This window comes from Megascapheus bottae, chromosome 9 (genome assembly GCF_031878675.1).
Source record: "Megascapheus bottae isolate mThoBot1 chromosome 9, mThoBot2.hap1, whole genome shotgun sequence".
In the NCBI taxonomy this organism is placed as follows: domain Eukaryota; kingdom Metazoa; phylum Chordata; class Mammalia; order Rodentia; family Geomyidae; genus Megascapheus; species Megascapheus bottae.
Window position 1 is genome coordinate 51380994 of NC_143517.1, and position 26871 is coordinate 51407864.

Genomic DNA, 26871 nt, shown 5'->3' on the forward strand with positions numbered 1-26871 from the left:
TTGCAGAGTTCCCCCTAAATTTTACAACAACAAGCTTATACTAAAATGTTAATGCGTAATTTTAATCCCCCAAATACTTCATGTACATTCTTCCTCCTTTCCACAGGGCTACCAGTCTTCATAATATTTTACCCAAACCTGACATAAAAATAGAGTTTCAGAAGCATTAACAAATACCATTATAGAAACAAATCTATTGGTACATAAAATACGTGTGATCCTGAAGCACCTTGTAGTTGTTAGAAGGTAAGTAAATGCTCAAAAATCAGAAAATCAACCCAAACCAAAGTGTTGCAAGGAGGTCAAAGAGCAGGAAGAGAGTGAACAGAAAGACCTCTGACTGGCCAAAGTTAGAACAATTTGAGCAACAAAATAAAGAAATATTGAATTATTGCCCAATGTATAAAATATTCATGAGGCTATACCGATGTGAATTGATGAGCAGTAAGTAAACAAGAGAAAAGGAAACAAACCTTCATGAAAAAGACTAACAAATAATGTATGTAAATATTCCATCCTGAAAAGCAGGAGCACAGTGTGGACTGCAGGAAGTATCTCCTTCCAAAGTATGTAGTGTGGAAAGAGGAACTGGTGTCACTCATAAAGAAACCTGACACATATTCCTGTGAGGGGAGTAAGGCCAACTTCAGAGTGGTAAGTCTTGATGATTACAGGCAGATTTAACAGTAGTTCAATTTTAAGTGAATAGTGAATTCCTGGTTAATTCTCCTCTATAGATGTTAAGGCTGTCAAACAAGTAAAAAAAAAAGTCTAAGAAACTGTTCCCCTTAAGAGGAGGGGACAGAAATATAATAGCTTGGATGGGATCCTGGATGAGAAGGGAATGTTATGTAAAGTGACAGGAACCCAAATAAGCTATGATCCCTAATAATGTACTGATACTGGTCCATTTTTTATTTTATTTTAATTAATTAATTAATTTATTTATTTTTGTCCATTGTGGGGCTTCAACTCTGGGCCTGGGCATTGTCCCTGAGCTCTTCAGATCAAGGCTACTGCCCTACCTCTTGAGCCACAGTGTTTTCTGGTGGTTAATTGGAGATAAGAGTCTCACAGACTTTTGTGCCTGGACTGGCTTTGAACCACTATCCTCAGATCTCAACCTCCTGTGTAGGATACTGGTCCATAACTGCAATATGAGTTGAGAGGCCATTGTACAACTACTCAAGCATAAACAAATAATTAAATATAAAAAGAAATGTGTTCATCTTCAAGACAGGATAATGTTCAGCTCAATTTCTAGTGATTAAAAAACTAGCTTTCCAAGAAAGAAGCCAAGACCATACATTTCCTTTTGATTTTAAGCCCTCAAAATAAGGCCTCCAGGGAGCACTTATGAGGAGGATGCAGTCCAAGCTGCACTGTAACCAGAGACTTTTCAGAAAAGTGGAAGAGGGAACGGAGATGGCAGAATAAAGTTTGAATACAAATGAGGAGCTAATTAAAACTGTGGTCAAATTAGGTAAGTAGAAGAGAGTTTTGATATATACTACATTCTCTTCCCAGAGATTATAATGCTTTTATACCAGTTATTGCATTAATCCTCAAAATGGCCCTGTGATCATTCATTCCTTTTTTAAAAACCCAATTTAAAAAATACTGTCTTCCCTTAACCATAGAATAAAACCCAAAGCCCTTTTCAGGACAATGAAGGGTATACTGGTGTGCTATCCCAAGGTTGCTTTCCTGCCCGTATCCCCATAACTTCAAACTCTAGGACGTGCCTCTCTTCAAAGACACAATCAATGGTCTTGACTATTAATGTCTTTCTATCTCCTTTGCAGATTAGAACTTTTATAAACCAGGGGTGAGTAGCCTAATGTGCTCTCTTCAGCATTATTATCTTGGATGATTTGTATCATATCTCCTGAAAAGTTGATGGCTCCATGTGTGGAATGAGCTTCTCTTTGTGCCTAGTACATACTGCTGCTATCCATTCTATATTAGATTGCAAATAGCAGCAGGAAAGTTACACAAATAGCAGTTTGAAATCAAATCCTAAGGAGCTTTGAATATCAGTAGCAAAAATGAATAAATAAGTAAATGAATCAAGAAAGGCAATATTGGGTTAAATTCCGTGGATGATAAATTGAGTTGGATCATTCATCTTCCAGTGGGTGTAAAATTGATGCTGCAATGCTAAAACATATTTGTAACCTAATGTAATACATTTTTCCATCACAATGACTTACTATTATTCAACTCTCCCAATAGAAACAAGCTTGTTATAAATAGTTCATGTACCATACAGTTTATCCATTAAAAGTCTGATTTTTAATACACACACTGAAGATTAGTCAGATAATGCAACCATCCCACAACATAATTGTAAAATTTACTCTATTCCCTTTTGCCTATATTATTGAGTCCCCTTTTTACTTTTCACACATTCCCTATTTATTCAATCACTCGACATATATTTAGCTAGACAATACGGATTCTGGGGATAGCATAAGAAATAAGAGATAGTCTTGACCTCAAAGCGCTCCTGAGAAACATGGGTGCAATTGCTGTAAATCCTGCAGTGCACAAGAAAAGGTGTTGTGGCAGAAGCAGGGTGAGTATGCTCAACTCATAGGTGATGATCAGGAAAGTAATTCTTAAAGGAAGTGAGAGTTATATTGAGACATAAAGAACAACATGGAAATCATCAGTGGCAGTGGGACTGAAAGCATGCTATTCAAAGGAGAAGTTTCCAGGGAAAAGGAACAGACTCTGCTAAGACCCAGGGTCAAAAAGAGAAAGAGATTCTACATTATCTTAATCCATTCTTCCACAGAGGAACATCTGGACTGGTTCCATACCTTGGCTATGGTGAATACTGCGGCAGTAAACATGGTTGTACTTGTTTTTTTTTAACTGTTTCTTGGTCTGTAATCTTTTGGGTAAATATCCATGAGTGGAATTGCCGAGTCATAGAAAATGTGATATATACACACAATGGAATTTTACTCATCCATTAGAAAGATTGATATTGCACCATTTGTAAAGAAATGGAAAGATAACTGGGTGCCAGGGGCTCACACCTGTAATCCTAGGTACTCAGTAGGCTGAGATCTAAGGATCAAGATTCAGAGCCATATGGGGCATGAGACTCTTATCTCCAGTTAATATCCAGAAAACCAGAAGTGGTGCTGTGGCTCAGCACCACTACTAGCTCAGGGACAGAGCCCAGGCCAAGAGATCAAGTACCATGACAAAAAAGAAAAAATTATATTGGCGAATTAAGGCAGACTCAGAGAGGCAAAGGATCCATGTTTTCCCTTATACAAGGAAGCTAGATTTAGCTTGCAAGCTTATAAGTAAATATGTTGGGTAGTATACATACAACTATACAGTTGTATACACAAATGTATTAACCCACACATGGTACATCTCAAATAGTGTATTTCCATAGAAAGGCAAGATCAAAGTTCAGCAAAAGAAAATACCAGGATGCAGGTTCTTGAAATGGGTGAGGTGGGGGTAAGGAGAGAGGAGTAGACTAATGAGGGGAAGAGGGGGAAAACAGAGACAAGTATCCAGTATATAGCCTATAAAATTAGGAAGAATGAGTGAAGAAGTGTGTAGGGGAAGGATCAGTGAGAATGGTAGAACGGGTGACATGGATCAAAATACGTTGTGTTCATAAGCTGCTTTGTTAAATGGCAAGTCCTTTGTACAACTACCAGAAGAGGAAGAAGAAGAAAAGAAGGAGGATGACGAGGAGAAGGAGGCCTTGGAGGAGGGGAGGAAAGAAACAGATTCACAGAGCTGAATGAAAAAAATTTTACAGATCTGTTAGGCATGTGAAAATCCAAGTCATACTGGATTTTACATGAATGCTTACAGCTGCTTGACAGATAATATTCAACAACTGAAGCAATGCAAATACCAGACATCTGGGGAATGAGTGAATGAAGTCTACATAATTATACATGGATCAATAACCAGCTACATAAAAGAATGAACCCCTGGAACTCCAGCGACCTGGAGTGAGGAAAGCCTAACATGAAAGATTTAACACCAAAGAATTCCATCTATGGAAATTCCCCCAAATGCAAACTAATCCACAGTGACAGGAAGCAAGATCAGTGCTTGTCTGCAAGTAAAGGTGGGTGGCTGAAAGGGATCAGGCAGAGCCTGGAGGAAATTTGCCTGAGTGATGGAAATTTCACTAGCTTCATTATTGTCATGGGTCCATACACTTGAATGTACATGTCAATATTTCCCAGTTTGTATATTTTCAACATGTCTATGAATTACATATTATACACATGTGTATAAATTACATCCCTGTCCTGTGCATGCTTTCAAAAGGTAGCAAATTTTTATGGTAATCAATACAATCTCTGTAGTAGTAATGGACCTAGCACCGAGTGAGCTTCAACCACCTTGTAAAAACATGTTGGTGTTAGTACAACCCTACCTACACAGGAAAAGGCATAGGAAAGGCACAGGAAAGAAATGAGGTCCTATCGGCAGATAGTACTGGATAGATTTAGGAGACAGAGGTTGAGGAAGCAAATGAGGAGAGGGTTCACAGCTTGAGTTTGTGGGGGGTGTTGTATAAAGCAGGGTTTAAATCCTGTCTCTGCCATCTACTGGCCTATCTCAAATGTAACCTCTCCAAATTAACAGTGCTCCTTTAACCTTTGTGGGCCTCTCCACATAGTGTTTTCTTTCTGACAGAATAAAGCCTTGTTAAATCAGACAGGAAGGTCAAGCTAGTTGACAAAGACAATAGAAAATAAAGTTAGGAGAGGAAAGAAGGAAAGGAGGGAGGAAGAGAAGAAAGAAGGAAGGAAAGATGGAAGGATCCATGGCCTCTTTTTTGCTATAATCCCACAGAGTGGGGCAAAATCATAATTAACATTCATTTATCTTAGTACTTAAGAAGATCGTATTCAAAAGAAAGTGGAACAAATCTGGAAATGTGGAGAGGTTGAATATGAGTGAGAAAATGAGTGAATATGTTTTATATGGTGAGTAATTGAAGTACATGTCATATTGAAATAATTTCAAATAATAGGTAACACCTTTTCTGAGATAATGGCAGTAGAGTTAGAAAAGCTGTCTAATCATTCTCATCTTTTAAAAGCTCATTATTTTCTGCTCACTAAAAAGAAAAATTTAAGTAACTTTATTACTTTCTAGACCTACAATCAAGCCCTTCAATACATTTGGAAAGAACATTCTACATATTTATAGAGGGACAATTACATTTGGAAATAGGCTGTTGTTCTTTAGGGAGACATTGTGTGTCCATTTATTGTATTAATTTGTCTATCTCAGCATTTGCATAAAAAGGAAACATTAAAAGCAAACAATTTCAAAGTATAGGCAAAATGATACGAAGTATTCGGTCCCAGTTGTTTTGATTAACAGTTGAGGAAAGTAGGTCCTAAAGAAAGATTGAATGAAACTCACGTCTACGGCCATACCACCCTGAACGCCCCCGATCTCGTTGAAATGAAACTCATCCACAGTCAGTGGCGATACTTGATGTTTGCCTCTTCTCAGCAAATTGTCTGCTGCTAGGCAAGGCTTTTTTTTGATGAAGCTATGCTTGCTTGGGAGAATGATTTAAATACTGCTGAACACTTACACAAGCTTTCCTTTCTGAGGCCATTCTAATTCCTATGGTTGAGCAAAACTTCTTCCACAATGACAAAGCATTCCATTTTGCTTAGGTTATTGTAGGGCAGCTAACTGGAAATGGTTTGTCTAAGTATTTGGAGAAGCAGTGACTCCAACAATTGCAGTCAAATGTGGGACTGCTGGCAGCTGAAGGCTACAGCAGGCAAGGCTGTCTGAGAGGGAATATGTACCTGGGATGGTAGCACTGGATAGCTCCTGCTGGATGCTCAGCTGGAATGATGGGCTGAAAAGCAGACACCTGGATTTTGTAGCATGCTGGTCTCAGATGCTCTCACATGGTACCAGGCTTTCTCCAGATCACTGTCCTGCAAACAAAACCCCAGCAGTAGCTATAAGACTTTTCAAACTTGGTCTCAAAATATGAAACAACCTCACTCCTGTTGCACTCTGCTCTTTGCAAATGAGTTACTAACACCAGCTTAGATACATGCAAAGAGATGTGAACTGCCTCCGGTGCATAAAGGTTCAGAAATTCTATAGACAGGTATTGCACCTGTCACATGCTCACAGAAGAAGAAATCTCAGGCAAGCTAGGGGATCTAATATGAAAACAGAAAAACAAAACCTCAATCATTTATATTATAGGCTTGCCCTTTAGCATCTTAAAGCCCTACTGTCAACAAATGGATAATGATCAACCTCAAGACCACCCCATTTCCAAGACAGTGAGAGTGATGTAGAAAACAAAGTTCCAAGATGAAAATGATTAGGAAGATACAATAATAATCTTCAAAGGCAGCAGCTTGAGATACAAATCATGTGCTTAATATGTGACTTAATAAAAGATCAAAGACATCTTTTGTTATTCCACAAATGAACCTGTTGCATTAAAATTTATTGAAGTTCTTGGAAAACTAGGGTTCTCTCTCTTTTTAACTTGATTTGTATGGTATCTCCTAGAGTCCAAATCCAGAGGTTAGTGCTTAACAAATGTCAGATGACAGATGATGATTTAATTAGAATATCCCATACATGTTTTGTGGCTATAAGGATATCATGAGACTGTAGTGTAGACCATTCAGTGACTCAGTGAGTCGGGATGAATAAGAAAATATTTCTAAGCATTTGTGATTTCCAAAAATGGGGAAAATTAGAACAACTTCCAGTGGCACTGATAAGTGTCATACATACATCTTCATTATTTAAAAATTACAAACATAGAAACATCAATATTAACAAAAGGATGAGGGAAGAGGGAGAATGGCTAAGAAAGAGCAACAAACATGTGGTGAACTTGATCAAAGTGTGTTCTGTGCAAGTTGTAAAGCGCTTTACTACAATTAATTTATAATCACAAATTTTTTAGAAAGATCCAAGAGGAACAACAAGATATTTGCCAGAAAATTGATTAAATGCTGAATTACAAGTCCTTCTACACTTGTTTCTTAACTTGTCCAAAGAGAAGGTGATAGGTAGAGGTAGGTCGGAAATGAAAGTCAGGGTAGGACAATATAGTAGGAGGATAGGGAATTATACTATGTTATAAACAATTCTCCTTCAAAATTTCATTCTTGCTAATGAAGATGTACAATTTCAAAACTAAAAATGATTGTTTGAAATAACTGTGATAATAAATTAGAGTTATTTGAGTGCTACGTGGCCTACCACTCCAAAGTTAAAAAATCAACACCATTCTTGATGTTCTATCAGATGATGGTATGAATTTATTTACTTAATTTGCTGGTCTTATGTGAATGTGCTAATCCTACTGAATTATGAACTGGGCTGGGAAAAGATAAGATGACCTCATCCAAGTATCTGTTACTTCAGCTCTGACTCTGGGATGGGCCACTTGTGTCCCAGTGACAGACAGAGAATGGGCTGCAACAGATCTGATAAACTCATCTTCAAAGCTTGTGAAAGTGAATATGTTACACTACATGTCTAACTGGATCATAGTTAGGCTAAGAATCTTGAGAAGGGGAGTAAATCCTGGTCCAGTGTGATTACAGGTGGTGGCAGAAGACCCACATCAGGGATGTAATGTAATGGCAGAAAGTGAAGGTCAGCGTGATAAGAAGGACCCATCTGCAAGGACCACCAGTCACGTATAGAAGCTGGAAATAGACTCTGCCCCAGGCCATCCAGAAGCAATGAAGACATATTGACCCATCATAGGATGTCATTAGCATTGTGACAGTGATGATGATTATTGTGACTGTGACCATCTGTGAAGGTAACAATAAGACCTTTTATCCTAATCTAGACCAGAGCTCACACCACTCCCCTGCACACTTTGCACATTTCCCATGTTTCATAAACTCTGAAATCCCATGTGACAAAACATGAAACATGGCCAAGCCCAGAGTACATGTGAGGAAGGTTTTGGTTCCACCAATTGATGAAAAGAGTGAGTTTCACTTGGAAGGAACTTAAGGTCAGCATCATGGGGATTATATTACCTTTATGATAGCAGCTTTAAACCACAGATTCTTTGATTTGATCTGGTAATTTGATCCTTAAGACCCAGCTCACCACCTGAAATGGTTAATGTGGTTACCAACTTGACTGGATTGAGACACACCTGGAAGAGTCATAAAACAAATTCCGGGTGTATAAGAGAGTGTTTCCTGAGAAGATGGACGTGGAGATCTGTGGAAGAACAGTCCTGGATATGAGTGCCACCAAACAAATAGACTGGGGGGGCCAGACAGACAAAAAAAAAGCAGAAGACAGGAGGAAGTTCACATGCATGCAGACTCTGCCCCTCAGGACCAGGGATGTGTGCCGCTGCTGCCAGCAAGCGTGGATGTAAGACTCCTACACTCTTCAGCCTTTGAATGCAGACGTGCTCCAGTGATTTTCCTGTCCAGTTTCCAGCCTTGGCATGGAGACGCATCCTTGGTCTCTCTCATTCTGTGGCTTCCTACTCCTTGTAATGTGTATCTACTGGTTTCCCAGACTTACAGCTTGCAGATGGCCTTTGTGGGACTTTTCAACTCTGATCATGTAAAACAAGCTAGTAAATCTCTAAATATACAATGTTCTATTGCTTCTGCTACTCTGGAGAATTTGGACTAATAAACCATCCTGTCATCACTGAAATTCTGGTGGGTTACAGCTCTTTTTTTCTCTTCCTCTCTTTTTTTTTTCTGGTTTCTCCATCTATTGCTATCCTCTTCCTAGTCTCTTCTTTTTAGTCCCATGTGCTTTGTAGATTGCTAAGCCACTAGAGCATCAGTATTTATCAAGTCTACAACATTTTCAAGTACTTTCCCTTGAAGAAAGTTACTTCACATGCACTTCTATACGGCATCCCTTGTTTCTGTGAGTCAATTCTGAAATATTCATTTGCAAGAAATACAAAGCCTACTGCCAAAGCTGTGCACCAAGTGTCATTATGAATATTTTTTTGCTGTGCATTTCAACCAGAAGAATGGTACTGGTTCCAAGTATTTTAAAAGGCAAAAAAGAAAAGGCTGCTTTCAGTGTTCTTCAAATTTGCATTTTGCTTCAGCGTTTAAGTGAGAAATAAAATACATTAGAACTCTCACATCATTAACAGAATGTGTGGGTAAACTTAAAATTTGCATTTAAATACATTTAGAAACAAAGACTTCTGGGAAGATGCCAGTGAGAAGAGAAAGTGAATAGTAGTTTCTTGCCAAGTTGAATTCATATATGTTTTAATTGGCACATTTGTTTATTTTTAAAGTATGTATTGGTCCAAACAGAGACTGTGAGTTTCTTGAGTTTGTTATCAATTTCCTGCAATGATTACATAGTCTACAAGTTAAGTTATTTGGGCTAACTGAAAAAAGTATAAGAAAGACTTCCAGGCAAAGTTCATGACCAACTGGCCTAACCACTTAGAAACCATAGAAGGTTATGACCTTGGATTGAATTCTCCAAAATGAAGGACCTAATTCTTAAGGTTATAGTTTTAAGAAACTGGATTTTACCCATTTTTTCTGACTCCAAATCTGTTGTCAGCTATGTCTCTTCCTAGTTTTGGCAGTTGAACTGAAAGACTGAATACTCCCAACACACAGAACCCAGAAATGACTGATCATACACTGTGCAGGTATCAAAACATGCACATATGTACACTTACTGGGTGCCAAATGAAAAGGTTTCATTCAAATGCAACTTAAATCAAATTAGAAAATAATAAAAGGCCTTCCTGAACAAAGAGGTGGAGCAAAGTAGATTCTCAAGATTCATGATACCCTGTTGACAATTGCTTACTGTAACTTCCATTAGTGTCCAGATGCTCAGAGACCTGAATGTCAGTCTCTAGCCTACATCACTTCTCAAGGCTCTCAGTTTCCAGACAATCTATCTCAACTTTCCCTGGCTCCTTTCTTTAAATATGTCAATATTATTGATTAAACCCTAGTGCAGGGAAAGATTGAACAATACATGCAAGTGTCACTCCTCTCCCTTCCTAAGCAGTTGCTCATTTGAGAAACAGGCTCTCTCTTCCCAGGAAGTCCACTCAGCCTGGCACATCAGGCAGCTACTTAGGATCAATTGGAGAGGATAGGTAAGATGAAGCCTCGCACATTTGCTGTCTCTGGAACAGAGCTCTTCCTAAGGTGCTATGAGGCTCCCCTCCTCTTCTCAGCAGGTGCTTATTTCCTTCTACCATGAAGACAACAGAATTATAGCTCCATGGAGCTGAGCAGGGCATGTATCAGTCTCCATGACTCAATAACTCCCTTCGTTTCTCAATGTCTCACAAGCAAAACTAAATATCTACTCCATAAACGTGTAATCACAAGGAGAAGAAATCGTGGTGGGTTAACACAAACCTGTTCATTGCAGGAGCACAATGCATGTGTGTTTCTTTGTCTCAGATTGTTGTCTCCACTAGATCCTGTGTACCCTGAGAAAATACCCCTGTTTTATTAACTCTGTGATCAGAAATGATCAGAGTGGCCCTGAAATATAAGAACTCAGTAAATATTTAGTAAGGACATGCATGCACACTTGTATATTTGGATGACCAAAAAGGCTCAGAATCTAAATCTGCACACAGTGGGCCTTCCTATATAAGTCTTCACAGTGAAGTTCCCTAGACTTTAATTTTGGAATGCTATCTGCATCACATTCAGTTCTCATATTATACAATCTACTTGTTAACAGCCTTGTTATTATTTTGTTATTTTCTGTTTTTCTCCATTGCTTTCTATTTTTGAGTTTACCATGTTATAAGAATGTCATTAGAAAGAAAATGAGATGAAATGCTTGTTTTTTTGCCTTCTTTTTTGTTCCAACTTTCATAATAGTACTAACAGAAGTTCCAAATTATAGGTGAGAAGTACCTTTAATCATTACCGATGTGTTTTATTCTATTCAACAGTATTTTAAATGCCTTTTATGACATCATCAACTTTTTTATTGCTGACCTGCCCCCACGTGCCCTGTAGTTTAAGTGAAATGATGAAAAGTTATGAAAACAATCTTGAGAAACAGCATAATATAGAGCCCAAATCTAAAATCCTATAAGAAACAGTAAATATGCAGGAAGAGTATATTAAAAAGAAAAAATTATTCTCTGGGCTCTTTGTAGGTTGGGAAACAAGCACTTTCATTTACCTCAATGTTGTGCAGAAACCTGACAGATTGCTTTGTATAAAGCAGATGATCCTTGAATGTCATTTCAGTGATGAAAGGGAAATGATTATTAAATAATTATAGCTTCATGCTATTTTGGTTTTAACAAAAGTACACTGCAAATCACCAAGTGACACTACTACTGCTAGACTCAGTCTTTGTAGTTACCCCAGATAAAGGTCGAGAGCTCATTCCTGGGTCTGCTACTCTCTCACCTGAGCCACATATATAATACATCTCTAAATATCCTTTTGTCTCTTGTAACCACTCACTCACTCACTTTTCTCTGTCTGCTTGTCACTATTTTAGTTTTTTTCCAATAGGAATCCTCTAATTTCTCTCTAATGGCTGTCAGAATGATCCCTCTAAAGATCAGATAAGCCCAGGGCCCTGCCTTTATGTGACCTTTCATGGCCCTGCAGTGCTCAAGTAAACTCGGCTAAAGTAAACTTCTGGGCATGGCACACAATCTCAGTCTGGTTCTTGGTTGCCTTTCCTGCTCATCCATTATCTTCATCTCATCCTATTGTTTCAGCCAAACAACTTCTGAAGTGTCAAGTGACAGCATTCTTTGACCTCAGATGGGCTACAGTCTTCTTAATTTTAGGCAAAACAGTTGGCTGGAACTCTCCGAATCTGTCCCCTAATTGACCTTGATAGCACTGTGGTCTTTTATCCTGTGACTGAAATGCTACCATGGCTTCTATTCCCTCTTCTTGTAACAACCATCAGATATTTTCATGCCTCTGATACCTAAACTACAGGTTTCTTGCAGGGCCCAAATATGTCTCAGATGTAACTGTATCCCTGATATCTCAATACTAAATATACACACTTAAATAAAGAGAAAACAAATGAACAAATCCATGTGTGGCAGAAAACGGGTTATGAGAAATGGACCTTGTTGACAACACACTATTCCCAATAGAAGCTAAAACTCCGATCCCCAGACATATTTAGGCCCTTCTTTAAAAGACTGTCAGGATCACAGAGCTGGGAAAGTTAAAAAAAAAAAAAGACTTTCAAGCCACCTTGGGCTAAAGCTGCTCTGTCATCTTGCAGATCCACTGACTGGGGTCCAGCAGGAATGTCTTCAAAGCTACCATCCTGGCAGAATGCTTGAAGAGCCACAGCATCCAGGATTGCAATTAGTGTTGGAAGAGAGGAGGAGGAGACAAGGGTCAGTAGACCAATCAATAATCAGTGTCCAACGCCCCCACCACCACCTCCTGCCAGGACTCAGAGGAAGGCTAAAGCTTGCTACATAATTGCGGCTCCTCCTTTTAGACGGAGCGCTCCTGCCATCTAGTGGTCAATTTGCTCTCTCCAAGATGCTTTGAGCCAGAGGTGAAATTCAAGGGCTGAAAATCCAAGCAATGATAGAACCATCCAGGAAGCCTGAATAGGGTTTAAAAAAAAAAATCCACCAGGAGAATGAGCGTAGTTTAGGTCCCTTGGTGGGTTCTAAGCTCTGAGAAGATATATTATTAACTCATGTTGAATGGAATATGAGTCACTGTGGTATCAATCTGAAAATCAAGTCTTATTGCAGTGAAAAACAAATGATTTTTAGTTTATCATGAATTGAAACTGTCCTTTCCCTGCTCCTTCTCAAAATGATTCTAAATATGTTTCACACCTTGCCTGGAAATCATGTTTTACCCAGCAGCAAGCAAACGAGAGTATTGCAAAACCACAAGAATAAAGCTAAGATTGTGGCTGCTACTCTCTGCATAAAGGTGCCAAAATAGCCAAAGATGACAGTGCTGAGATTTAACAGGCAAAAGATCTCAGGGAACAGAACTGACAAGGGCTAAGCATGCTCCAGGTTTCAGAGTCCCTGAAGGAAGCTAGCTCACACTCTTGACTTCCCTTTTTTTTAAAATAGTGCTCCAAAGGTAATTCACTAAAATATTAATAGTCTCTGTTTGCTCTGGGGTGGTGAACTGGGACAGGTCCAGCTGTACACAGCGCATGGCAATGTGTGGAAAATACAGATCTCATCTGTGCACACTCTATTCCTGAGCAAATTGGTCCAGAAATGATTCTGAAGACAACAGAGCAGCAATCAGTTGAGCCGCAATCAGTTGAGCCCCATGAGAGGGATGAGGGAAGGAGAAATTTCCAGGCAGAAATTCATATGCATTCTACATACAGCACATAGGTCTGATGTAAAAGTTTAATATATTATATATTTAATATTTCATTTATAACCGTGTATGTGCTATATTACATCAACCCACAACAAAATAATCAATAATTCTTGCAAATAATGAAAGCGAGAACATAGCTCTACAGGTTATTTTTAAATTATTTTCTTTCTAAATGTTCCAATTTAATACATGCCACAGCTTCCAATATTATGATGTGACCTTTACTTAAAACGTGTTAACAACCAACATTCATAAACCCCATTTCATCATTTCACAAGGTTCTTGTCTCTCTCTACATTTTTGGAAACATGTTTGCTCTGTTTAGCATGTATAACATGCAAAAGGCTAAACCTGATGTCTAATTTTGAATACAACTCTTCTAACAGAGGAGTATCTGTGGTACTGTACTGGTAAACTGAGTTTAAAAAAATGCTTGGGGAAAATAGGAAGATAATCCAAGTATCTGATATTTTATCTCAATCTGAACAAGCAATTGGCCATCCCCCTTTCAAATATTTGAGTTAACTGTCTTTCCATTTGTCACAGCCTTATGTCATAAAAAGCTGCCTTTGGCTTAGCAGTTGCTGAAAGAATGAGAGCTACATTAAGTTTAGAAGGCAAAGATCTGATGGTTGCATACTGAACACTTATTCTGAAATAACGTACTATACTAATAAGTAGGTACAATAATGTGCTCATTGAAGTTTACATTAAATGTCTTTTTAAGGATATATCTTGCTCGATAAATCTTCTACTTATCCAGTAGCACAAATAAAAACAATCTTGATGATGTTGAGATTGAAAGAAAAGTAACTGAACACCAAGTACTCCTTGTAGAAAGTTTTATTTATTTATTTCCAGTCCCAGGACTTGAACTCAGGGCCTGAGCACTGTCCTTGGGCTTTCTCAAGACAATAGCTCTACTTCTTGAGCCACGGCACCATTTCCGGGCTTTTTTATGTATGTGGTATCTAGGAATTGAGCCCAGGTCTTACTACTCTACCACTAGGCCCACCTCCAGGCCCAGAAAGTTTTATTTTTAAGAAAGCAAATTAACCCTTGACTGTAGGGGGAAATCTTGACAGAGCTTCCCTGCTAAGAGCTTTGCTATTTGCCATGAAGTAGAGATGACAGAAAGAAATTCCAGTAAAAAGATGAAAACTGAGTTTAAGATTTGCAGGGAATCAAAGGCTGTGTAAGTTCAAAAATGGCAAAGCTGCCGGTGCAGGTGGCTCACTCCTGTAATCCCAGTGACTCGGGAGGCTGAGATTTCAGGATCTTGGCTCAGAGTCAGCTGAGAGATGCTTATCTCCAATTAGCCAGCAAGAAGCTAGAAGTGGAGATATGGCTTAAGGTAGAGCCTTCAATGAAAAAGCCAAGTGAGATCACACAAACACCCTGAGCTGATACACTCCCAGAACCAGCACACACAAATACAAACAAAACTGGCAAAGTGAAAGTCATGAACATGTGGCTCAAAATACAGTTTCATAACATGATAATTTGAACTAATAATAGGTGCCAAATAGGACGTGGTGGGAGGGTTTAGAATAGAAACTACTACCTATTAGCTGTTTGGGCAAATTACTGATGCTGTCTGAGTGACTTTTCCTTATTTGTAAATTGAAGATACTAATTATTAGGTTAGAAAATGGTGCTTTTTTTGGTAGGTCCAAAACTGTCAAAAAGCAATTTCATTCTGTGCAGTGTATGTCACAGCTTTCCTGGACCGGGGAAGTAATGGAGAAAGTAGACTAGACTGTGCCCTTGACTTTGAGTCCATTTCTAACCAGCTGATGGACAAATCATAGCAATACTTACTCTGGTAATAAGGTCCCAGTGAGACAAATCTACATCAATTTATCTGTCAGGATACTGTCAGTGGTGTCAAAGTGCCATGCAAATATATACAAATGTGTGACTTTGAGTATTTTCCACTGGAGGAGGAAAAATACTTCTAGAAAACCTATAGAAGCAAGAATTACTTAGACAACATGTTCTGGTGATTAAATACTTAAGGTAAGAATAACTTCAGGGTGAAAGAGCTGTGCGAAATTTGCTATTGATTTAACCTTTTTGATGTTCTGCTTTCCTGGTCAATATGAAGGGAGTAAAAGAGGAAGTCTGAGCCACTCTGACCTTTCTTTCATTCCACAGTAGTTTCTAGGGCCCCAGCATATTAGATTCTTGGGATAATTCCTTGGAGTAACCGTATGAGAAATTACAATGTAGAACTGAGATCTGAACACCAGCAATTTAATTCTTGTCCACACATTTGGAACTTACTGCTTTTAATCAGCAGCTCAACGTCTGAAGCCAGATTCTATTTCTTAATTGCTTCACTGGACTTTGATTTCCTCTTCAACTAAATTAAAGAATTGGACTAGAATCAGGTTCTAAGTGGTTCATCTTAAACACCCATCCTGCTCATTTTTGTTAGATGTTTCCAACAGGAAAATGTTCAGGACGGTATCAATTTTGGGGCATAGAGCATCTCTAGCAAAGGCAAGAGCCAGGTGAAGCATGGAAGCCCTCCATGCCTGGAAGAGAGAGAAACCATTCTGGCTCCTATATTTCAGTATTCTACTCCTGCAGTCTTCTCTTAGGAGTTACCAAGGAGGTGGCCAAGAGAACTTGCCCTGGTCAGGCAAGTGCCATTTATAGGCTAGAACTATCTAACAGCATTTTCTCCCATTCCGGAAATACGTAATCAAGCAGCTGCTAGGCACATGTGTACTTGAAATCTGGTTATGTAGCTCTATCACCAACTTTTTATTTGAATTAATGAAAGCATATGTTTAAATAGACCCATGTGGCCGCTCTTGTCAGTACAGATGTAGGCAAAGATAATTTGTCTGCAGATTAATGCCCTTGGCATGAAAACTGAGAAGAAACTCACTTAGGAAGCTGAAACTCAGGGTGAAAAGATAATGTTTGAGCAAACAGGATGTTAAGAGGTGAATTGGATAGCAAAGCTTCTAGATGATGCAAGTGTTGAGACAGTCAGGGAGAGAAGCTGAAGAAGGATAAAAGTGAAGAGACTGCTTAAATCCTGACCTAATGTGTCCTCATTAATTCTGAAATGGACAGAGCCTGGCCCTTGCCCTTTGAATGCCATTGTCATGGTGTGCCTGGAGCTTGCCCCAGTTTCCACACCCATTTCCAACTAGCCCCTAAAAGATGCATAGACATAACCAATTCTAACTGCTGGCCAGTGGCTCATCACTAATGTCAAGTCAATTGTTAGGAGAGTTAGTAGTTCCTTCACTAGTGGAGACTTTGGTGCCCATATCCAAATTGAATTGGATGAATTACAGAGGAATCACCGAAGAGTATTATTTGGGCTTGGCTTGTATGGGAACCATGAATCTGAGCCATTTAACTTTGGTAGAAAATGGAATTCAGGCACATGTTTTGGTCTGATTTGAGGCCATGCCATTGTCTTCTGTCTTGTTTGTAGATTGCCACTTGTGCTATGCTGCATGCAGGAAAACTCATGTGCCAAGTACTTCAGGCAATAGGAAGAGACAACCTGCACTCAGCTCTATTCCCTAAGTTGAAAGTATCAGGGAAGGAACTGTGATAAGGAAGGTGCTCACTCTGGTGGGAAGGAGCAGGATCACGTCTCAATATGGAGCCCAAGCTAGTGGCTCAGAGCTGGAATTCTAACTATTTAGGAGGCTGAGAGCAGAATGATTGGAATTTGATGCTAGCCCTGGCCAAAGAAAAAAGTTCTCCGGACTCTATCTCAAAAGTAACAGCCATTCATTTACCCAACCATCCAGAAACAAGGATATACTAAATCCACTAGCACAATGATGTTCACTGCAGCACTATTTACCACAGCAAAGATACGGAACCAACCCAGATGTTCCTCAGTTGATGAGTGGATCAACAAGATGTGGTATTTGTACACAATGGAATTCTATGCTGCTGTCAGAAAGAATGACATCACCCCATTTGTTAGGAAATGGAAAGACTTAGAAAAAAATCATATTAAGTGAAGTAAGCCAGACTCAAAAGAACTTAGATAGGCTCAATGGTTTCCTTCATTTGTCATAATCATTAGAAACCTTGGGCTCTCCTAGCAGAGATTTACAATAGAACAAAATCTAGAGACATTAGGCCAAATAGTGCAACACTAAATGTAAGGACATCCAGGAGAAGGAAACAAAAGCCATATAATGAGTGACTGTTGTCCTTAATGTACTATGTATCGCTCATCTCTTTTGCCATCCCTTGGTTATCTCATATTGTTACAATTTTTCACTTGTTAATATATTTTATATGTGCTTAATTTGTTATTAGAAATTGGATAGGAAAGGGAGGAAATCAAGATAAGTGGGGGGAGGGTGGAAGGGAAATGGGGACCATGTCATGAGAAAGGGTATCAATGTTTGTGAAGTTATGCACCTTCTATCTGGTGAATATAATGTAACCCTTCTATTAATCACAATAAAAAATGATTTAAAAACAGGTAACAGCCATTTATACTATCTCTTACCCGGATTATTTCTCCCCGAGTACCCTCAATATTTTTTTGTATTTTTATTGTAATCAGTAGAAGGGTTACATTATATTCACCACATAGAAGGTACATCACTTAATAATCATTGCTACCCCCAATTACCCTGACATTAGGAATGAAAACCACTGTTGCCTTTAGATGAAATAGCCAGAATTGTCCTGCAACAGAGACCTTGGGCTCCCTGTCACCAGAGGAACTCTGGTTAAACCCTGACAATCAGAAGCAGGTACAGAGAGGAACAGAGAGGAATCTGGGTGGCAGCTGAGTAGCAGGGCAGGGACACAAACAGGCCAAACTGCAGTGGGGGAAGGCAGAACCTCTAAAGGGTTTCCAGGGAAAAGAAGCTGGGGTTAGAGCCTATAAAATACAACAGAGCTGAATGTGATAGGTTAGTTACATCTTAAAAATGTATATCATCAAAATTGAGATTCCTATCTTTTTTAGACTGTAATTCTTGGTTTAAATAAAATTCTTTTAGATGTGAAAAAAAAGTAACAGCCAGTAAACTGGGCTAGAGCTATGGGTCAAGTGAGTTCAAGCCCAGTACCCAGCATAGAATATCCTTACTAGAAATCAAGTAGTCAAAATTAGGGGAAGAAAGGCTAGTTCCCAGAAAAAAATAAGTTCTGTCCAAGAAAAAACTAAAAGGGCGATATTAAGAAAATAAAATGGTAATTTTCCATTGAAGAAATGGACTGACATAATACAGATAATGCATATGCATTAACAAGGGCTTTTTTCCCTTCTTTTTTATAAAGCAAACCAAGCATGACATGAAACTCCGCCAACTGTAGAAACAGAATGATCTTTCCCTTATTAAGATCCAAAAGGAAAGCAACCCAGATGCTTTAATTACTTTGATTTCAGAGGTGAAGGAGAGCCTTTCCTTTTAAATGAACTTTCTACCCTTCCATTAATTGTAGCAGGAAATTGAAGAGACGCCTGGGTTTTCTATTTGATTATCTTAATATCTATTGAATAAAAATGTATTTTGCTTCATTAGCAGTAAAATATATAGGAACAATGATAAATAGTTCTAAGTATTATTTCCTTATTTCTGGTCTTAATCACTATATTTAATAAGGAAGGGCCAGGTTCAATAAAGGATGCATCTGGCTTTAAATGATGAATCGATTTTTATAGAATTCACATGCTAGCAATTCTTGTGGGAAATGAGACAAGTTAGCATGAATCACAGTTCCCTGTACACACTCCCCCGGCCTCTCCTCCAGCTTAACTTCCACTAATCAGCTTCCATGAACTACCTTGGGGTCATTTTTGACAAAGGTGCAGCCTTTGTCTCTCATATCTTGAATTAATGCTGTAGATAATTAGCTTCTGGGCAGAGGTCTCCTTCATCTGTATGCAAGACAACTAAATGGTTTTCCTTTGCTGCTTGCCATGTGAGTCTCTTCCTCTCATTCCCCTGACTCTCCTTGTGGCTACTTTAATTGGGAATGTCAAATTATATCATTCTGTAGGGAGCTGAACTTTTTGAGATTGGTCCAGGACAGACTTTTCATGAGTTAGGGGGAAATTTTTCTTTGAAATGTCATTTCCAATTCCTCTGAGCTGGCGATGAATTAGCCTTGTGCATTAGCGGGGATGGAAGACGACAGCAGGCTGCAAATACTGTAGATCCACATGCAAATATGACATCATAAGAAGAAAAGCACAAGTGCAGGCCAAGATGGGCAAGGCTCACTTGAGAGACAGAGGGACATCTCTTTAAAAGAAAAAAAGGACCTACGAGCCCTCAAGTTTTCTTAAGCTGGGAACTCATTTAAGTGGGGAGTTTAGCATTTAGATATGCACATCCTTTATTTATTGCTGTATCTCTGGAAGCTGGAGCAGAGATGGCAAATACCTAGTGTGCTTGCTGCCATTTCAGCTTAATCCTTCCTCCAGAGCTGACATTACTAATCTCTCATGACAATTTCCTGCTGAGCCCAAACGGCAGACTTACCACCAATTGATCAAAGTTGGCACACGAGACAGAACCTATTTGCAGTCCCTAGTCTAGAACATTGTAAGCGTTTAACACGTACTTGCGGAACGTGCGAACAAGTGAAGACATGTTTCTAGGGATCATGGGATTTCCCTGCCTCTCTTTTGCATTTCAAGTGCCTTTCTTTTCATGCAGATGTTGTCAACGAGTCAGATCTAATATTCTTTCATTTAGGCTCATCATCAGACCTTCCAGCTACACCAATAGCAGGGATAAAGTCATGTGGTTCCAAGCATGTGAGGGAAGTATGGAAGACCAGTATTGTGTGTCTCTGCAAGTCATTTCAAAGCCAGAAAGCTGGATTTAGAAGGGAATAAAAGGAAGTCAGATTGTAGGCATCGAATCTGACACTGATAATTTACCAACCCAGCCACATATCTATTTCTCTGGGTGAGTGACTACAGACTACAATGTCAAATAAAATCTCCAGGCTAACTCAATAAAGTGTTCATACTAGGGGGTAAATATCCAGCACTGAGGTTGCTAAGCAGCGATGTCCTTGTAAACATCATCAACTGTTACCTTGACAGCATGAGTAGAGAGAGCAAGGCTTAGCAACCACCCTCTGTCATCTTCCACCATTATCCTGAATACCCACTCTCCTGGCTGCTGCTATGGAGTTGGTGAACTTGGATCTATCACCAGAACATGCTGAAATAACACTAGAAGGTAAACGAATGGCAGGCCTGTGTGGCCCATGAAAGAAAATGGTTTATCACTCATGGGTGCAACACCATTTTGGAAACTTTCAGAGTTACTTAGGAGAAATCCTGAGTGTGTACAGGTTTCTGTAGACATTTAGAGAGAGATGAGAATGTTTCTCATCTCCTATTACTTTAGTCCTGGTCTGATATGAACTGAGAAACTCAGAATATAAGCCTTTTATTTACTTTTGTTTTGCTATGCTGTCCTGGAACTGTGTGTATAGATGAGGCTGGCCTTGTACTCCTCAATTCAGACTCTTGAGTGCTGCTATTAAAGGGATATGCCACTATGCCCAGAGTTAAGTTTCAATCATTTCAAAGACTTAATTACTATAAGAACTTTAGATATAAAAAGACAGCAAGTACAATGCACACACACACACACACACACACACACACACACACACACAGAGTTCAAAGTCAAAGGCAGAATTGTAAATTTCTTCAGAGCAGCTTGAACATTAAAACACATTCATTTAATACCTAATGGCATGCAGCACTTTGCTTGCTGCAAACAAAAGCCACTGAATTGAGAATCAGCCCTCCAGGATTATACACCAATTACCTGTGTACACTATAATTGCAAGAAAAAAGATCTCAAGGCAATATATGGGTTGTTGGTACAGCATTTCTATTTCATATAAGTCATTTTGCTATGAGGACTACAAGCTGCTTTAAAGTACATGAATATATTATCCAATTTTCTACACACACACACACACACACACACACACACACACACCCCACAAGCTTAGAAATTTGAAATGACAGGAGCCAGATCTGAGAGTAACTGCAGGAGAATCAAAGGAACTGAGCAAACCCGATTAACTCAATTTGCCCCAGTCCCTCAGAAAGGCCTCAGAAATCAAACTTACCATTGAAGAGTCCAAATTGTAAACTGGGATTGAAATAGCCTTTCTGAACTGTCTGCTCTTGTTTTTGAAGCACAGTCTCAATGGAAGGGTCAGAGACAGTGGAGGAGGAAATATGACAGCATTACTGAAGACCAGAAATACAAAGAAGTTACCAACAGGACCAGACTCTAGCCAGGCCATCCAAAGACAGCCACAAGTACAAGGGTTTGGATAGGAGACTTTGATGTCCTTGAATGGCCTCAGACCCCAATGACTCTGAGCAATAAATCATGTGGACCAGTACAATTTGAAACAGTTCTTAGCCATTAAATTCCAGCAGATAACTAAAGAGCTTGTTCTACAAGGGGAATGCTGGGTCCCATTTGTAGAACCCCTTGATTCAGATGGATTGGGTTAGGGACCAAATGGTTTCAGTCCTAGCAAATGTCCGTGCAATCACAAAGGAAACAGAGAACTCAAGATTATTAGAAAAAAACCACAGCATGGCCCAAGATACAGGTGCCTGTAGTTACAGTTAAATAGACATCGTTAATTTCACCAGGAATATATGTAAACGAAAGCAACATTTCCCTTGATTACCATACCCCACATGAAATAAAATGAACTTTCTAATCATTACCCACGAATTGTAGTGTGTTTATTTTCACCATACAGTTCTCAGCTCTGCTAAGATGGAAGTTTCTTCAGTCCATCAACCAATAAATTGTTCCTTGAGTTTTACATTGGGGACCAATTAAAAGTTATCAACATGTTTTGAGGTGGTTTTTTTTTTTTCTTCTTCTCCAATTTCACTGGGAGTTTGGGCTCCAGCTGTTGAGATCTATCTGGACTGCTGAACGTTTGATATGTGATTGTCAGGGGAAAGGCTCGTGAAACGATTGGAGGAAAACAGATTGTGTTGTGAGCTTGTTTGTGTGTGTGAGCTCAGTGGTTCTAACCTCCTCACGCCATTCAGAGGGCGCATGCGCCACTGAGCCCAGGCCAAGTAACACAGCTGGCACCAGGAAAGGTGCGACTCCCAGAGCTCCAGGGAGAGCTCCTGGCAGGTAAAGCAGAGGCTGGTAATTTATCACTTACCTGGACACAGCTCCTCTGGAGGGTCTCTTTTCATGTCCTCCTGTTCTGTCAAACTTTCCACCGATGACTTGGATAAATGTTTTCCAGATGGTATTCATCATGATGTTATTTACTAATAGGAAACAAAAGAAAAGTCATTGAATTAATTAGCAAGTCAAAGGGGGAAAGAAATGGAGGAGGACTGGGCAAGAAAACAAAAGGAGGGACTGAAGAGTTTTCTAATCACGTAGCGTCCAGGTCCAGTGGAGGAAAGGGATTTTGGTTGCACATCAAGAGACATGACACCTGTCCAATAGCATTTTCTTGCAAATCCTAGCTTTGCATTCTAAAAGACACAGGTTAGAACCTCAGCTGAGTCTCCTGTTCAGTAGAGATAGTAGACAATTATTTGGCCTCTCTGAGCCTGTTTTATTTTCACATACCAGGAAAATAAAGAATAATAATAATAATAAACTATATAAAACCATTTTACAGATAGAGATAAGTAGTGAACAAGCATTCAACTAAGTGTCTGGATAGTAGTTAGCACTCAAAGAGGATTTAATCCCATCTGTGGAGAGTTGAATGATTACAAATAACATCTCTTCCATGCCTGAAACCACACCACAATTTAGGTAGGGAACCTTTCCCATCTCTTGCTTTTAGCTTGACTGTGTAACTTGCTTTTACCAATGAAAGTGGTCATATCCTTTCTCTGAGTTCTAAGAGTATCTCTACTCATAATTAGTTAAATTTATTTGGGTGTGCTATCATTAGCAATGAAGCCCACAATACATTAGGTTTAAATGTATCACAGAACCTTCTACTGTATATTTGGTTTAAATCTTAATCTCCAAACTGAGGCAATGTAATAAAATTAACATTATAGCAAGATCCATTTTTAAATTACTTTTATGATAAATCCCCCATTCTGCTGAGTTGCAGGGGGAATAATTTTCCCATTCATTCAGGATTTATTCTGTTTGAAGGGGCATATTGAACTTTTGTAGATTTTATATGTCAGGGAAATACAAGGGGCAAGAGAGAGAGAATCTGGATATTGTTGTCCCTACTTTGAGATCTCCAGTTCCTTGTCTCTGTCTCTGTTAGCAAGGATGAGCATCTGATTTGTTTTTGGCTAAACCTATCTCTTTGTAAATCCATCATTTTCAACTGAAGGAAGCATAAAACTACTCTTAAATATGCAACTCTTATTCTAGAGCGATCCTAGTTAGCTAGCTAGCTCTTGAACTGACGGGCAAGAACAATGTTAGTCTTAGACTTCCTCTGTTTGCAGGTTGCTTTTCCAGCATCTTTTGTCCAGATTCTTCAGGACTTCTGGGCTTACAATTCCTTCTTCTACATCTTGGATGATGCATGAAGGGTAGAAGGGCACAATGTCTCTTTCTTTAGAAGCCCAAATACACACTCAAAATATTTTGTCTCTGAGTATCCCAAATTCTTGTCTGTGGGACTTTCTAACATTGTCTGAGGACCTTTACTTGATCATCTTCTCCCTATCATCCTGACTTTAACACTTTAGAACTTTCCTTTTCTCCACTTTGTGTGGATACTGTTACCTTAAACACTGAATATGCAAACCCCCCACTATGGCCTGAATTGGCTAGTCAGAAAAGGGACAATACGTGTCCTTCCCCCTCCCCAGAAAAAACTCTACAAACTTATCATTTAATATTTCAGAGCTAGCTTGCTTCACAATTTTATGTGTTTGTTTTGTGGAAAGCAATTCATAATGGACTAAGTACTGCTTGCATATGTGACAGGCTGGATTTCCTATATACTTTATTCCTTAACTCAAGATGTTGGTGAATAAATGAGTCAATAAGCTGAACATATTTTGCAATGACTTTTAGTCCTAGTTATGTTTTTCTTTTGAATTGTGTTCCATTTGTTTGTTTTGGATTTTCTTTAATGCTCATTCATTGGCCCAGCTGTATTTACGCCTAGATTAACAAGAGAGGTTGCCAGCTGTGATGTGCAGATGTGCTCTGTTTCCTAATGCCAGAAAAATTCAATTATGCATACTAAGGTCATTTCTAGAAACCATTGCCATACTGACATTTATGGTGAGCAGTGACCATCAGACCATCAGAATAGGTAACCCGCAGCAGACTGTATATGCTTAGATGATAATGTCCAAAATAATCATGTGGGAAACTATTATTTTAGCTATATTTACAGCTAAATGGAACCAGGCAGTGATCCATGCAATGGACTGGCAATCAGCCCAATTCAAACGTAGCCTGGGTGAGTTCCTGCTTCAAACTATGAAAACAAATAGGAACTGTTATAGTATTTAGTGAGAGTTCAGCTAGAATACAGCCTCCGAGAGAGAGAGAGAGAGAGAGAGAGAGAGAGAGAGAGAGAGAGAGAGAGAGAGAGAGAGAGAGAGAGAGAGAGAGAGAGAGAGAGAGAGAGAGGAGATATGGGATGAACAATCTAGTTTTCAACTACTTAACCCCACATTTCAAATGTGCATTAGACACACAATAGAATTCTCCCATGTACATCCACTCGCTACACAACGATTTTTAGGACACTGTTTCCAACATACGGTGGTCCTCAAGGCATTAATATCCTTGAAATATTTCACAGCTTCTATTATTGGCCATGCTTGAAGATGAAAGGAAAGATAACCCTGTTACTTTATAAATGTGAATTAGCAGAAAACAAAATATGGGCAATATCATTTTCAGACGGGACAAAAGCATTGCAGAAGAATGAAAGAAGAGAAAGAGAGGAGCTGAGGCTAATGCTTTCTCCACTCTGTGTATGGAGAGCTTTCAGGTCCCCATGCAGGAAAACACAAACTGCCCAGCTGTGTCCATGAGTGAAGAAGACAAAACCAGATTTACGAGGACAGCTAGAGGTGATGTTGCTTTGCAGGAAGGTGAAGCTGGGGCGCTCTGAGGACCTGCGCTGTTCCTTTGGAGATTTCCATTGTACACTGTTCTCTACACACATGCACAGAAACTTCTTGAAAGCAGCAAAGGAATTGGCAGGGAGAACCGAAAGGAACAACCTTTGGAGTTCAATTGGTATGTGGCATAGCTTCACAAATGAAAGGAAACCAAATCAAAAGAAGTATGAACAAGGAAATGTCTCACTAGGCAGAGACTACCAATAAAATCTTCATCGATGACAATTTTTCTCCTTTTCCTTCTCCTCCTTCTCTTTCTCCCATATTTTGGGAGACAGAGGGGCACTGGGCCTTGTACATGCCAGAGCTCTACCACTTGAGTCATTGAGAAGCATTCCTATATGCTTGTTTGACTTGTCTTTAAACGAGGGCATCAATAACTTTGCAGTCCTCTTGTTTCTGCCTCCTAAGTAGCTGGGATTACAGGCATGCATCATTGTCATGTTATTTCTAAACTTGACGTTAACCTTGTCACACTATTGCGTTAATCCCTTTCCATCTACCATGTGTTCAAGACACACATTTCAAAGAAAGGAGAAAGTAGGGAGTGTCAGACTTGTGTGGTCTTACTGGTGGGGTTACTGAAACCCTCAGGACCACATCAGCCAGATAGAAGCAGTCTCAACTTCTGCTAGGATGTTTGTAGAAGCTTATAGCTTGTTTCTGAGCTTTTAGCTTACTAAAAAGTTTCTGAGAATTATTGACGTAGAGCTTAGAGTGAGAAAGGGAGGGTAGACAGCCTGGAGAGAAATGAAGTCAGCTGTACTCAGACATTCATTTGCAAATCAAAATTACAAAATAGTCAAACCAATGTTACTAGTAAAATAAAATAAACAAAACAAAACCAAGTGAGAAATCGAAGTAGGATTTATCATTATCCCATCTTGGCTTACTATATATTCGTGCAGAAGAGATATCTGGTCCAAATTCCTACCCCATGTAATTAAAGCACAGTTGCTGTCCACAAGTAGCCAATCAATTACACATGCTATTTGTCTTTCATGATCATTTCTATGTGGAAAAAATGAATTTTTGAAGCTCCTCTAATGGCAGAATCTACTAAAGCAAATCATGAGGAACATCCAACAAGTAAAATTATGTCTGAAGCCAGGCGCAGTGGCTCACATCTGTCATCCTAGCAACTCAGGAGGCTGAGATCTGAGGATCAAGGTTCTACACCAGCCAGGGCACAAAACGACCTGAGACTCTTATCTCCAATTAACCTCTAGAAAACGGAAAGTGGGGCTTGGTTCAAGGATAGGGTGGTAACATTGAGCTGAAGAGCTCAGAGACAACGACCAGGCTGAGTTCAAGCCTCATGACCTATAAAAAAGAAAGAAATAAAGAATGAATGAATGAAAAGAAAAATAAAATTATGTCTGTTTC

The 26871-nt window shown here is 39.2% G+C and overlaps 1 long non-coding RNA gene across 3 annotated transcripts in view; it reads right to left on the minus strand.

The window, feature by feature from the left end:
- The window catches only part of LOC150059167 (uncharacterized), a 68471-nt gene that overhangs the window by 14750 nt on the left and 26850 nt on the right, over positions 1-26871 (minus strand). The window contains exons 3-4 of one of the 3 annotated variants that reach the window (XR_016536606.1): positions 22566-22677; positions 5838-5966 (exon numbers count right to left, since the gene is read on the minus strand). This is a non-coding gene — a long non-coding RNA (uncharacterized LOC150059167). Of the gene's footprint in view, positions 1-5837; positions 5967-21546; positions 21613-22565; positions 22678-26871 lie in introns of those variants that run through there. The other 2 variants (XR_016536607.1, XR_016536605.1) reach the window with 2 other exon arrangements.